Source organism: Mesocricetus auratus, unplaced genomic scaffold (genome assembly GCF_017639785.1).
Source record: "Mesocricetus auratus isolate SY011 unplaced genomic scaffold, BCM_Maur_2.0 Super-Scaffold_100004, whole genome shotgun sequence".
NCBI lineage: Eukaryota > Metazoa > Chordata > Mammalia > Rodentia > Cricetidae > Mesocricetus > Mesocricetus auratus.
The window spans coordinates 114,793,425-114,809,316 of NW_024429189.1; the positions used below are offsets into that span (position 1 = coordinate 114,793,425).

At 42.3% G+C, this 15,892-nt stretch overlaps 1 long non-coding RNA gene across 1 annotated transcript in view; it reads right to left on the bottom strand.

Moving 5' to 3' along the window:
- The window catches only part of LOC121140555, a 55,171-nt gene that overhangs the window by 38,142 nt on the left and 1,137 nt on the right, over nucleotides 1-15,892 (bottom strand). The gene's annotated exons all lie outside the window — the stretch shown is intronic.

The following is a 15,892-nucleotide window of genomic DNA, read 5'->3' on the forward strand; positions in this document are numbered from 1 at the left end:
TGGTAGTTTTTCTTAAGCAAGGTTTACTGGAAATTTTTATAAGAGACCTATACAGGGGTTCAGGAAGGAAAGAAGGAAGAAGTGGACAATGCTGGTATGTGAGCTATGGCTAACAGAAGACAAAGGTGTGATTACCAGATAGGAGCACCCTCAAATATTCTGTTTGTCAGATACTCCCCAGAGCCATATCTGAAAGGCCAAGTCCTCCAGGGACCAGAAGCATCAGCTAATCTTTCTCTCCCAAGAGCTTCATTAAAGCTTTAGCATTGAGATTTGGTTGAATTGCCCATTACTTCTCACTAAATCTCAAAAAAGTAAAGGTCAATTCCATCTCTCCATAGTAACTTCCAGACCTTAAATCTCATCTTCTTTGAGTAATTTGTTGATAGTTTCACACACTTGCCTGGCCAAAATTTTTTTCTTTTTAAAGATTGTGTGTGTGTGTGTGTGTGTGTGTGTGTGTGTGTGTGTGTGTGTGTGTAGAGGCTTGGATGTAGTAATGCATATATGAGTACAGGTGTCCATGGATGCCAGAAAAGGGTCACAGATTCTCTGGTGATAGTTAGAGGAGGTTATTAGTTGCCTGATGTGGCTGCTAGAAACCAAATGAAGGTCCTCTGTAAGAGCAGTATTGACTCTTACCCACTGAGCTCTCTCTCAAGCACCAGAAAAAAGTTAAAGAATTATTTAAAGAATTGCTTTCTCTTTTTTGTTAATGCTTTTTTCTTTTCTTCCTCTCTTCCTTTAAATTTTCAAAAACAAACAAAACAAAGCCCCCAAAACAAAAACACTATATTCCGGAGGAAAAAAATCATTTCTCCCATAATATCAATAACATCGTCTTTAACCACCCATCCACTCCTGTCCAGTCAATCCTTTCTTGCTTTGGATCCAATTAGGTGTGCAATATGATAGCTCATTTCTCAGCTGACCATAGCTAGTGGGAGCTCAATGACTCTGGACTGGCAGCTGGAGAACCTGCATAGAACTAAACTAGGCCCTCTGAATACAGGGCAGTGGGAGGCTTGGGCAGTTTGTGGGGCCACTGGCAGTGGACCAGGAGCTATCCATAATGAATAAGCTGACTTTTTGGAGCCCATTTTTCTATGGAGAGATACCTTGTTCAGCCAAGACATGATGTGTGTGTCAGGGGTGCTGGATCTGCCTCAACATGGTGATGGGACAGACTTCTTGACTCCCCATGGAAGGCCTTACCCTCTCTAAGAAGCAAATGGTGGGTGAGGTGAGAGGAAGATGGGGGGAGCAGGAGGAGGGGAGGGAGGGGGAACTGGGATCAGTATGTAAAAAAAAACAAGTAAAATTAAAATTAAATAAAAAAGAAAGCAGGTAGGAGGGAGAACTTTGGTTGGCATGTAAAATTAAATTTATAAGAATATATATATATATATATATATATATATATATATATATATATATATATCTTGTTTCTGGTGACTAGGGAGTAGGTGTGCAACCCAAAGGGCTTGGATCATTATCCCTGGTGAATCAATGCTGCAGCACAAGACAGACAGACATCATATAACCTGTCCCTGCCTAAGTTAAAAAATTGACAATTCATAGACATCAGGTTGTCTTGGCAACCCCACCTCCATGCCACTTCCACGCATCACCTGCACTTCCCACTTGCAAGAAAGGTCCTCTTCAAATGTGGCCTGCATTTGGTTGCTGAGAAGAAGAGCACCAACCCTATCATTACCTCAGCTAATCTTTGAAGCGTTTCATTCATGTTAATTACTATTTACTATAGTAAAACCCCACTTCCTGAATAAATGCTGCTTGTAACCATGAACTTTCATTTTATATTTTTGTTAATCTTTTTTGCAAATCCTTCTACCGTGGATCATAGCTCTGGAGCGAGCTACAATGAATGAAAAACAACCAACAGATGAATAAAGACAAATAAATAATTCACAACCCAGATGTCATTTGCCTTTGCCTCTCCTTCAGCAAATCCTACCGGCCTGCGCCACCAGAACCGGCAAAGTAATTAGTGGTTTTTTTTTTTTTTTTTTTTTTTTTTTGTTACGAGACAGGGTTTCTCTGTATTGTTTTGGAGGCTGTCGGCCCAGCCCGGCCTCGAACTCACAGCGATCCATCTGCCTCTGCCTCCTGAGTGCTGGGATTAAAGGCGTGCGCCACCACCGCCCGGCCTTTGCCTCTCTTCTCTCTCCAGACAGCTGGGTCCCATTTCTCCTGTTTCCATTCCTCTGCTAAATAAGCTTTTTCAGCTTGTTCCAGAGAGGTAAATAAAAATGAATTATTCAGTCTCCCATCTCATTTGTCCTCCCCTACAGGGAACCAGAGTCCTCTTCTATTTTCTGTCAATATCTGGTTAAATAACATTAACACCAGTCATGCCTTCTTTCTCCAGTCCCCACCTAGGAGATGCCTTGCTGTGCTCACCAACCATTCCTGGAAGGGAAGTGCATTTTGGGGGTCTCAGATGCAACCACATTGCCCTTGTATGCATACTTTCTTCGTTGCTTAAGGAGAACTCAAACTGATGATCCACACTGAGATGTTTCAGGGCATGGTTCTTAATAGATACTCATCAAGGGCTGTGGAATTCCCTAGAGTGACTGTCTCTCACCAGCCAGGAAAACTTGGGTGGCTACACCAGGTTCTTCCTGAGTGCCAAGCCTGAGGCTGACCACTTAGTTGCTATGGTGACCAGCTCAGAGCCTCATTCCTTCTTTCAAGAAGCTACAGGCCTCCGGTTTTGCTATGTTGGGAATCTAAATATGAAAACATCCTAATGGCTGCCTTTTCTTGGCCCATGACTAAGTTCTCCATTTTTAATCTTTCAGAATACCCTTCTGATACCATACAGAAATTTGTCTCTATGAATCTCACATGATTTGTACTTCTAGGTACTTAAATCATTTAAGCATCCCTAGTGATGGCTTAAGCTGATTCATTACATCTTTGCAAGCTCCCTGCACTCAATTTAGTTCTGAAAATAGCTCTGATTTTTCATGTATCTTGTCATTTCCCTTTTCCCCTCCTACAGGAAGTGTAATAAATTCTAATATTCAACAGACAGAAAAACCTATAAAGGGAACAGCTAATATTTTAGCATCTTTAAACCAAAGAAACCCTCAGCACAGCATATAATATGAGATGAATGCCATGGCTACTATTTATAATGAGATTCTCTAGGCCAGACTGTTATGGTTTGGATATGAAATATTCTCTGATGACTCATGTGTTAAAGACCTAGTCGCCTGTATTAGCTATTTTTCTGTTGCCATGATAAAATACCATGACCAAAAGCTACTTATGGAACATAGAGTTGACTTTAGCTCATGGTTCCAGAGGGAGAGCCTACAATGACAGAGGAGGTAAAACAGAGAGTGACCTGGGAGAAGGTTGAGGCTATAAACTCTCAAAGCCCATCCCCGGTGACATACTTCCTCCAGAAAGTTGCACCTCTAAAAGGTTCTACAACCCCCCAAACAGTGCTACAAACTTGGAACCAAGTATTCAAATGCCTGAGGCTATAGAGAACAAATCTCATTCAAACCACAAGGCCTTGCTCAGGCTTTCCGCCATTCTTGCTTTTCAGTATAGTTCTGTGCATTTTTTATTCTACTTTCTGGGTGTCTTTAAGAAAATGTTCAAGCTTTGCATCTTTATGGGAAATAGCATGGCTTAGGATCTGGCCTGATCACAGATTAATCTCTTGATGGATTAATAATATGAAAGTATTAATAGGATATGGTGAGGTAGGAGATGGAGCCTAACAGAAGAAATGGATCATTAGGGATATATCTTCTCAGTCCTTTGCTTCCTGGTCACCATGAGGTGATCTATTCTGCTCCCCATGTACTCCTACTGTAGTGGTGGTCTGCCTCACCTAAAGCAATGATGGCATTCAACCATGGGTGGAAACCTTTGAAAGCATGAGTCCAGACAAATCTCTCCTTTCAATTGTTTCTCTTATACTTTTGTCACAGCAACAAAAATTTAACATACTGGTACAAAATAAACTGGGCCGTTTGCTTCTGGTGTTACCACAGGCTGAAACAGAACAATCAGGGTAGCATTAACATGGCTTTATCTTTCATCTGTATTCAGATTGTCATATATACCTTTAACTAATGTGTCATCACACCAAATGACTGAACACCAAATGACTTTCCACTTAATATCTTTTGTGTTTCCACACACAGCCTAACATTCCCAAATTGCACCCATCTCTTCCCTGATCAGCACCGTCATATGTGGTCCCCATTTCATCTTGCTGAATTGCAATGTGCAGAGTTACCCAAGTAGGAAATCCCTACCTCCCTTCGTACTTCTCTCCCCACCACCTGAAGTCAGCCTCCATGTCTCATAGCTTTCTTCACATTCCAGTACTCTTGTAGTGACATGGGAGGCAGCAGCGAAGAATCACCTGGAAGCTTGCACACGGCATCAAGGACCAACTTTTTCTTTTTTACTTTTATTTATTTAATCTTACATTCTGACCATTTTCCCCTCCCTTCTCTCTTTCCAGTCCCTCACCACGACCTCCTCACTGCCCCCCCATTTTTATTCCTCCTGTTTCTATTCAGAAAAGAGCAGGTCTCCCATAGTTATTGACAAAGCATGGCATATCAAGTTGTAGTAAGACTAAGCACCTCACCTTGTATTAAAGCACGGTAAGGCTACCCAGTATGAGGAATAGGGTCCCAGAAGCCAGGAAGAATCAAGACAGCCCCTGCACCCACTGTTAAAAGTCCCACAAGAAGACCAAGATACATGTGCAGGCTCCCTAGTTGTTGGTTCAGTCTCTGTGAGCTTCTAGGAGTCCAGATTAGTTGATTCTGTGGGTTTCCTTGTGAAGTCCTTGACCCCTCTGTTTCCTGCAATCCTTCCTCCCTCTCTTCAGCAGGATTCCCTGAACTCAGCCTAATATTTGACTGTGGGTCTCTGTATCTGTTTCCACCAGTTATTTGATGAAGCCTCTTTGATGACTATTAGGGTAGTCACCAATCTATGAGTATAGCAGAATATCGTTAGGAATCACTACATTTTTTTTCTCCAGTCCTGTTTGGTTTCTCTCCTGGGTCTCCGAAGCATCCAGATTCTGGGGCCTAGCACTCCAAGTCCTGTCACGGCTAGAGTCACTTGCATGACATGGATCTCAGGCTGGACCAGTCACCGGTTGGCCACTCCCACAATCTGTGTCACCCTTCCCCCTGCACATCCAGGACAGACTGTAAGTATGTGGCTGGCTTGGTGTCCCAGTTGCTCCACTGGTAGTCTTGCCTAGCACAGCAGGTAGCCAGCTCAGGCTGCAAATCCCCTATTACTAGTAGTCTTAGCTAGTGTCATCCTTGTAGATTTCTGGGAGTTTCCCTTGCAGTAAGTTTCCACCCTAAATGATCCCCTTTCCAGTCAGCTTTTTCAGTACTGCCCTCTCTCACTCTCCCAAGGATGACTTCCTAAAAAATAAAAGTTCCCTGATTATTAAGCAGTATTCCATCATCTTGAAAAACTGGTTTTATACAGAATGTCTCTATTCATGAAAGGAATGTGCTCTGTACAACTCTGTAAGAAACATCTCAGATAGAAATGACCTGAAGCCCTAAGAGTCAGCACAGCATATGAGGACCATTTGTGAGTAAGACAACTGAAAGCCGAGGAAACAGTCAAAGAAACCCCTGCAGTGGTTCTCAGTCTGCGGGTCACAACCCCTCTGGAGCTGCATATCAGATATCCTGCACATCAGATGTTTATGTTAAATTACCTGTCTATGGAATTAATGTCTTCTAATAAAAATAAATAGCATGCTTTTTGTTTTCCTGGCTGGAAACTAACATCCAGGCAATAAAACTACTATATAAGTTGGTTGCTTATAAAGAGGTGGAATGCACTAGCATAGAAAAACAAGACTCTCTCCAAAAGTCTGGCAATAGAATTGTGGTTCTTTCAACGGACACTTATCAAAAACTCCAACCAAAAGCAGATTTTTTTCGAATTCTGTCCAGTTTAAGGCAAACTTAATCCATGGAGGCAAATTTTTGCCTTTCTTCTTTCTTCTTCCTTTTTCCCACTCGGTACCTGTCCTGAATACATACAAACAACTGAGGTTGTTTAGTACAAAACTAACAGCTTACATCCCAATAAAGTAATGAAGCAGAGAAAGTATTTTATAATTTACGTGTATGATGGAACTACAATAGCAATGGGATTTAGTTCATGATTATATCCACTGGACATTGGCATTAAAATGTAATCTTTGATTCAGAATTAAAACCTTTTCCCTGTGAGGCATCTCAGGCATTGTAGGCTTTGTCATCCTGTAATGCTGTATTAGCAGAGATAGCTTTGATGTTAACTGGGATTAGCGAACAGCAATAAACTGATTTAAGATGCTCTCTGATGCTCCAGGGAAAGCCGGGAAGGTGCTCATGATGTCTTTTTCCTAATAATTATTTACTGCAAACTAGTATTTATTGATCATCCTCTGTAACAAGGACCAACTCTCAAAAGATGTCTCTTACCTTCACATGTGTGTCATGGCATGTATGCACTCACATTCACACACACACACACACACACCACGGGGTAGGGAGAAAGAGAGAGCTCAATTCTTGAGCACTCAATTCTTGCTATTTCAGAAAAAAATATAAAATCAACTATTATATTTACTATAAAAATAAAAAATTAAAGCAACCAGCAGGCAAAGGAATCCATGCAGACAAAGCAGGTATTATAACCCACAGTGACTTTGAGAGACAAAGGCTGCTTTCTAAGCAATGATCTGTGTTCTGGAAAGGTTGGTCCACTGGAGGGTAGGGTTAAGGCACATTATTATCTTGCCAATGGCAAACAGCGTATTTTTTAAGAAATCAGAAATGCCAAGAAAAATACAATTCTACCCAAGAAAGATAGTAAAACGGAAAGCACAGAAAAGTGAGGGTGGGCTAAGAAGTGCAGGAAAAGAGAACACCTAGTGCTATGAACCCGACAGCGCCTCTAGGAGCAAGGGCAATGGGGGAGGTGTGAGCCTTCACATGCTACGTGATATTTAAGAAGAAAGAGCATATTGTGGTCATGTGAACACTGCTATTCATTTTCCTCAGAAGATAACTCTAGACACTACTGTAGACACCAGTCTTCACACTATAGTCTAATTGTACTTATAATTGGCTTTGTTAACTTCTAAAAATTAGCCTGGAAATTCTGCAGGCAAAACAGATTTGTAGTTCTTTCTCACCTAAGCATAGCTGGCTTCATGGGATGGAGAACAACTGTGAACACCTGGCCAAGTGCTATTCACTTTCTAGGAACTTTTCTAAGCAGAGTTGTAGCTCCAGTGTACTTATCAAGGAACAGAGGAAGGTTCTGGAAAGATGCCTGTTGCCCTGGCCGTTCTTTCCCTTCTATTCCAGGCCCTCTAGTGTTGTAGTTTGCAAAGGAAGAGTTGGTTAATCCTCATGACCATCTTGACTGGATTCAGAAAGATACTCTTCTGGGTGCCTATGAAGATCTTCTCAGATGAAATGAGAAAAGGACAAAAGGGAGAAAGTGTTGAGAGGACCAGCATTCATCTCCCTTTGCTTCACGACTGGGAACACATTGATCAGCTGTCTCATGTTCCCACCACCAGAGTTTCAAGACACTCAGGGCACCATGCTTTCCCCAGCTTAATGAAGTATTCCCTCAAACTGTGAGGCAAAATATAACTTTCCTTCATAGGTTACTTTTTGTCAGACATTCTGTCGCAGCGACAATTAACTAATATAGGAAATGTCCCCACAAAAGGCCCATGTATTTAGGACTTGGTCCCAGCTGGCAGCATTATTTGGGGAGGTCCTGGACATTTTAGGATATGGAATGTAGCTGAAGGAAGTAGGTCACGAGGCTTGTGTGTTGGAAGTATCTTGTACTAGCCTATTCATGCCTATCTCTGCTTCCTGAATACACTGAAGAGAACTTCATGTGTCACACCCCCACCACATGAAATTCTACCCAAGCACTCTCTGAAACAGTGAGCTGAAACAAATTCTTCTACCCTTCAAGTTTTCCGCCAGGTATTTAGGGCAATGCTATACCAGTGTAACTAACACAGTCATGTAATCACCACAACCTTTCTATTAGTAACCTCTACATTCTAAACGACTTTATATTTCAATAGTTTGATTTACCAACTCTAGTCATTCATCAGTGACTATTTATAGGGGAAAACTGACAAGAAAATCTTAGTCAGTTTCATTAGCTGGGGTATGACCAGCTCACCTTGTTAGGGTATCCTTATGGCCTCCAATAGAGATGGGACTTCCTGAGGCCCTGAGCATCTATGCTCCATAGCTGTAAATAGGAAGGGGAAACCTAAAATGTTCTATGATAACCTGCCTTTTCATGGATTGAAGCTAGGCTCCTCTGTGGATGTGGAACCTCCTTGGGCAGCTCATTATCAGTCAACGGCATCTGACCAAAAAGATGTGGCTGCCTGAGGGCCACTACCCACCTGGAACCATGCCTGGTACAAAGTCCCAAGTGCTAGTCATGTACCTAAAATGCTAACCAAGAAGCATTCTGACAAGCACTTCTAGGACAGAAATAACAAGTGCCAATGCTTTGGACAGCAGAGACAAACCCGGTGTTTCTAAAGCTTCCCTCTAAGGAATGAACAACGACAACAAAGCCCCTGTGTACCACCACCTTTCAGGACCAGAGAAATATCCTTGGAATTTTGTGACTTGCCAAACGTTTGAGCTAGGGGAGAAATAAACACCTTCTAAGGGATAACACGAACTCAATGCAGCAGCTCCCTTTGCAAAGGCGAGAGCACCCTCTTGTGGTAGACACTTTGAATGTCAACTCAGAATCCAGGAGCAGACCAAACACAAGCAGTTTCAAAACAAGGAAATGGAGGCTCAACTTTTGAGCCTGAATCAACAGTCGAGTAGTGTAAAATTGTTTCACTGAGTGAGCTTGTAGCATTTCCATACTCAGTGTTTTTGTACTATAGTCAGAGCAGTGGTCCCACTGTGGGATCCATGAAAACAGCAGTATCTCTGGTTTGAAATGCAAATTGCTACTGCTTTAGGCATTCTGAAGCTGAGGGTCTAGCCTCCAAATTATCAACATGCCCTCTTTGCATTCTAAGCTTATTCATACATGTTCACATGTGGTTGTTTATGTATGTGTGTACATATGTGCATGTGTGTGGAAGGCATACATCAATATTAGATGTTTTCTTAGTGGATCTTCATCTTATTTTTATTTATACTTCTTGTGTTTGTGTATGCACATGCATGTGTGATCCCATATGAACCTGCAATTCCAGCTTTGTGCAGATTCATCTATGCTTTTCATCTTTTTTTTTTCTTTTTTTTTTGGTTTTTCGAGACAGGGTTTCTCTGTATTGTTTTTGAGGCTATCGGTCCAGCCTGGCCTTGAACTCACAGAGATCCGCCTGCCTCTGCCTCCCGAGTGCTGGGATTAAAGGCGTGCGCCACCAACGCCCAGCTCATCTTATTTTTTGAGGTAGGGTCTCTCACTGAATCTGGAGCTCAAAGCCAAACTGGCTAGGAATTCTCCTGTCTCAGCCCCGCCCCACACACACACAGTCCCTAGTAGTAGCCATGACATAATCACATTAGTGTAAGAAGTGTACATGGTGGGGTTCAGGGACTAAGAAAGGACAGGGTCAGCACATGAGAACAACATGCAAGAGTCAGTTCTCTCTCTCCAACATATAGGTTCCAGGGATTGAACCCTGATAATCAGGCCAGGCAACAGGTACCTTTACCTGAGAGCCATCACAGCCATGCCGACTGCCCACTGTTTACTAGACTAATATACCCACTTGGAACTTTGTAACAGGCATGGTTTCCAGGTGGGTAGACCATACCAGGCAGCGAGGATGAATGATGAAAGAACCAGACATGCCCCCACCCCACCCAGACAGTCACAGCTTGTTGGCCTGATGCGGCTGACTAAGTGGGATGCGTAGGAGGCACCACTTCCACAAAGGGCCCTCAACTTCTAGTCATGAGAAGGCAGGTTATCATAAAACATTCTAGGTTTCCTCTTCCTACTTCCAGCTGTAGAGGGTAGGATGCTCAGGGCAGCAGAAAGTCCTATAGTTATTTGGGGCCATAAGGATACCCTGATTAGGAGAGCTGGTCATGCCCAACCTGGGTGAGCTCTCTGCCCCAGTAAAACTCCTTTGAAAGCTTTAAGATTCAGTGTAGAAAAGCCAATACATCAATTAGGAGAAAGCCAGGAGGTGGTGGTGCACACCTTTAATCCCAGCTCTTGGGAGGCAGAGGCAGGTGAATCTCTGGTTCGAGACCAGCCTTGTCTACAAGAGTTAGTTCCAGGACAGCCTCCAAAGCCACAGAGAAACCCTGTCTGGAAAAACCAAAAATAAAAAGTTATGCAATATTAAATGATCATTTTAAAGTGAATAATTTTATGACATTTAGTAAATTGAGTCTTGTTCAACTTCTATCTAGTTCTGAAGTGTTTACACAACTACACAATGCAACCCCTTTTCTTTTGGACTGCTTCTCCCCAACTCCCCCCTGCCCATAGCCCATAGAAAATTCCAGTCTGCAGTCTGGTAATATGGAGTTACCTAATCTGGATATTTCATTTAAGTAGAAACATATTCTAGGTGACCTTTTGTGTCTGGCTTCCTTCATATAGTGTGTTTTCAAGGTTCATCCACACTGTAGCGTATAGCAATACCTCATTCATTTTTCATGGCTGAATTAAATTCCATCATATAGTCAAAACACATTTTGCTTATTCATTCATCCATAGACGAACATTTGAGTTGTTTCCTGCTTTGGGCTATTATAAATATTCATATACAAATGTTTGCTTAAGCACCTGTTTTCAATTCTTTAGAGTACATATCAAGAAGAAGACTTGCTGGGTCACATGGTATATCAGTTTAATTTGGGCAGGAGAAGCAACTTCCATGTCACATCCCACAGCGACAATTTTACAATCCTACAGTATACAAGGCTTCCAGTTTCTTAATCATTTCATTGGCATTTGTTTTTTCTAGTGACACCTCACTGGGATTTTATTTGCACACTCAGAAAAGGGCATTCAGGCCATCTTACAAAGCCACAGTTCCTGGCTAATCTGCTACTTGGGAGGCTGAAGCAAGATAATCAAATTCCAAGGCCAATCAGAATGTGCTTAAGGCCAGCCCTGATTTGATGAGACCCTGTATCCAGCTTGAGCAATGTAGAAGACCCAGTGTCAAAATAAAAACTACCATGAGAGCTGGTTGAGATGGTCGTCAGCTCAGTGTACCCTTGGCTTCATGTGACACCCAGTCCCTCCCCACACAGACTGGCAGCTGATCCATATGTTGGGTTTCTGGTGGCAACAACCTCTTGAAAGGTCCTGTTCAATGTCACCAAGATGTCTATGAAACACACAAAATGTGCTGGGTCATCCAGGGCCACTTGTGAAACTACTTACAATCCCTGCCACAGTCAACACTATGAATTGCAGTTTGGGACTTCCCACATCAGAGGACTCAGCTGGTTTCTCAATACCTGGTGACTGTTTGGAGGGACCTCTGATAGCTTCTGTATATCTCTTGCTAAGCAGTCCAAAAATACTAGTAAAGTAAGAACTTCCCAAGCAGTCTCCATGCTCAAGAGAGGTGTATAACTTCACTTCCCACACCAATCCACTGCCTCAGGCTCCGCTTCCTCCTTCAGCACCTCCAGTGAGAACTCTGAAGCCTGTGCTCAGAGTTGGGCTATGCTAGTCTACGCTGAGTCCCATAGTATGATTCCATAGAGGCAGCTTCCTGAATACTCCTACACTCCCCACTTATCCATTTTCCTACTCATTCCTCATCAATGCCTTGCACTGGATCCCTTCTGTGAATTTTGTTTTCTAAGACAGGTATCACTACATAGCCATAGGTTAGACTGGACCTCTCTATGAAAAACAGGCTGGCCTCAAACTCATAGAGATACAACGACTCTGTCTCCCAAGTGCTGGGATTCAAGGCTTGTACTACCATGTCCACCTCCCTGATCTAAATTATTTTTTACAATTCATTTTTACTATTTTAATTATGCATATCTGAGTGTATTTGTATGAGCGTATATGCACATGAGTACAGGTGCCTTTGGGGATTGGCTCTCCCAAAGCTGGGGCTACGGGCAGTTTGTATTATCCAATGTGTGAACTCCAGTACTCTAGAGAAGTAGTAAGTACCTAAACCAAGTAACCGTCCTCTCAAGCCCCCGAATCTGTTCTTAAAGAATATATTCTAGAGCAAGTGAGAGGGTTCAACAGGTAAAGTCACTTGTCCCCAAGCCCAGCAACCTGAGTTCAATTCCAAGGAACCACATGCTAGGAGAGAACTGACTACTGAAAGTTGTCCTCTACCTCCTCATACATACCATGGCACAGATGCACGTGTGTGAGGTGCACCTTTCACGACACACACACTAAACAATAAATAAAAGCGTAAATGTAAACTTTTAATATGAACTAATGGTATGAGGAAATGGCTTGGCCAGTATAGTGCTGGCCTGAGTTCAGGCCAGGCACAGTAGGTGCACCTGTAATCCTAGCACTGGGAAGGCAAAAGCAGGATCCCTGGGGCTTACTAGCCAGCCAGTCTAGCTAAAGACATGAGCTCTAGGTTCAATGAAGACAGCCTTCTCTAAAAATAAGGTAGAAGAAGACACCTGGTGATCTCTGGCCTTCACATGCTAAAGAACATATTTGAACACATAATCACCACACACACACACACACACACACACACACACAGTAAATACCAAAAGAAAATAAAAAATAAAATAATTGGTACGGGCAAGATGGCTCAGTAAGTAAGGGCACTTGTCACCAAGCCTGATGACCTGATCCAATACCCAGAACCCACACTGCAGCAGGAGGGAATTAACTCCCTTAAGTTATCCAGACTTCTACACATACTCCATGGCACACAAGTTCCTCTTGAAAGATGGCTTAGCAGTTAAGAGAACCTGTCGTTCTTGAAGAGGACTCAGGTTCTAATCCCAGCACCCACATGACAGCTTACAGCCATGGTTTTCTCAACCTGTAAGTCTAGACCCCCATTGGCAAACCTCTGTTTCCAAAAAATATTTACACTGTGACTCATAACAGTGACAAAATCACAATTATGAGATAGCAGTGAAAATAATTTTATGGTTAGAGGTCACTACAACATAAGGAACCATATTAAAGTTTTGCAGCATTAGAAAGGTTGAGAACCACTGGCTTACAGCTTTCCATAACTCCAGTTCCAGGAGACTGACAACCTCTTCTTGCTTCTGTAGGCACCAGGCATATTAGCAATATACATATATACAAAGACAGGAAAAAACCGCTCATACACAAAATAAGTACATCTTTAAAAAATTATATGCCATCCCAGAGCCTTCATCCAGTAGCTGATGGAAGCAGAAACAGACACCCACAGCTAAACACTGAACTGAACTCCTGGAATCCAGTTGCAGGGAGGGAGGAGTGATGAGCAAAGGGGTCAAGACCAGGCTGGAGAAACCCACAGAAACAGCTGACCTGAACAAGGGGGAGCTCATGGTCCCCAGACTGACAAATGGGAAACCAGCATAGGACTGACCCAGACCCACTGATCGTGGGTGTCAGTTAGGAGGTCTGGGCAATCTATGGGGTCTCTGGCAGTGGATCAGTATTCATCCCCAGAATACGAATGGACTTTGGGAGCCCATTCCACATAGAGGAATACTCTCTCAGCCTAGACACATGGGGAGGGTCTAGGCCATGCTCCAAATGATATGACAGACTTTGAAGATCCCTAATGAAAGACCTCACCATCCCTGGGGAGCAGAAAGGGGATAGTATAGGGGGTTGGTGTGGTGCAGGGGAGGAGGAGAGGGAGAGGGAACAAGCTTGTTTCTATTTTAAATTTTATAAATCTGAGAGAAAAAAATTAAAGAGTCCAAACTAAAGCTCCAGGCACTTCACACACATTAATTAACAGAAATTTTGAAGAAACAGAGAAGTAAGAATGTCTCTAAGAGCTTTCAGTAGGACAGTCATCATAGTCACATAGTCCTGCATGATCCACAGGGAGGATCATAAGCAATGTTACCACCAAGAGAAAGAAGGTTCCTGCCTGGCCACACATGCATGACAGAATAAAATATTTGACATCAAAGTTCAATACCTCTTCATGATAAAAGATATGAGGGACTCAGAATACAAGGAAAATACCTTCACCTAATGCAGGCTACATACAACAAACACAAAGCCAACATTACACTCACGGGGGAAAACTAAGTCATATCTTCTAAAGAAAGAATGGGACAAGGGTATCCACTCTACTCATTTAGTTCAATATAATGATTGAAGTGCTCACCAAAGCTATAAGGAAGAAAAAAATAGAAAAAAGTCAAACTATCCCTCTGATAGTTAATTTTTATTTAACTTTTTATGTGTCTGGGTGTCTTCCCTGTGTGTGTGTGTGTCTGTGCACTGTGTGAGTGTGTGGTGACTGCACAGAACAGCAAAGGACATCCCATTCTCTGGAACTGAAGTTACAGATGGTTGTGAGCTGCCAGGTAGGTCCTCTGGAAAAGCAGCCAGTGCTCGTAACCACTGAGCAATTTTACCTCTCCATCTCCAGGGTGCTACAGAATAATCCTTCTGCACACTGTGAAGATGTGTTGCTCTCATTAGTAATAAAAAGCTGATTGGCTGATAGCTAGGCAGGATTTTTGTGGCAGAGAGAATGGTGGGGAGAAGAAGGGAAGAAGTCACAAAAGTCTTGAGCCAGACTCAGAAGAAACAACATGGGAAGCTCATGGATGAGGAAAATGAGCCTTGGGGCAGCTCATAGTTGAATAGAAATGGGTTAATTTAAGTTGTGAGAACTGACTGGAGACAAGTTTAAGCTAAAAGTTGATCATATGTAATTAATAATAAGTCTCTGTGTGGTTGTTTGGGGAGTGATTGGTGGGACACAAACGTCTGCCTTCACTATAGGACCAAAACACAAAAAACTAAAGATTCTACAAGAAAACACTTTACATACATACAGAATCAACATACCAAAATCTATATACCAAAAACTAATATGCTGAGTGAGAAATTTAAAAAATAAACACAGAAATGAAAGATCTTTACAATGAAAACTTTAAACATTGAAGAAAGAAAATGAAGACTCTAGAAGACACAAAGCCCCACCCCCATAGATCAGCAGAATTAACATTATAGACATAGCCATTTTACCAAAAATGATTTACAAAGTCTACATTATCTATCAAAATGCCAATGACTTTTTTTTTGAAAAGGAGTCTCATTATGTAGCCCTGGCTGTCTGGGAACTTGATTTGTGGACCAAGCTGGCTTTGCAGAGAGACCCACCTGCCTCTGCCTCTTGAGTGCTAGGATTATAGGTGTGTCACCATGCCCAGCAACATTCTTCATAGAATCAGGAAAAAAAAATCCTAAAATTCATTTGGAAGCACCTGCCTAATGCCTGCTATTCACTCTATTAGCAGCCTTCCCATAGATATTTTGGCTGAAAGTAACCAAAATTGTTTCTTGTACTTTGCAAATGCTTATAAATACGGATGTCCCATTTTGACTACACAGAGGCCCTGAAGGCATGTGTGACCTGTCCCACTATTTCAAGTCGCTGATAGCAGAGATGGGAAAAGGTGCACCAGAGACTTAGTCAACAGCAATCGTTACAACCTTCTTAGGCAAACAGTGATATCACAAGGAGCACTTCCATGTAATATCTAAGGAAGCTACATTCCCAACAAAGCATGTGTTTTAAAAAATGCTTCCTGGTTCTATTGACTGTGCTTCTTCTGGGTCTCCCCATAGTCTCTGCACAGACAAGTCCCTAAATGAGCTCACAAAAACATGG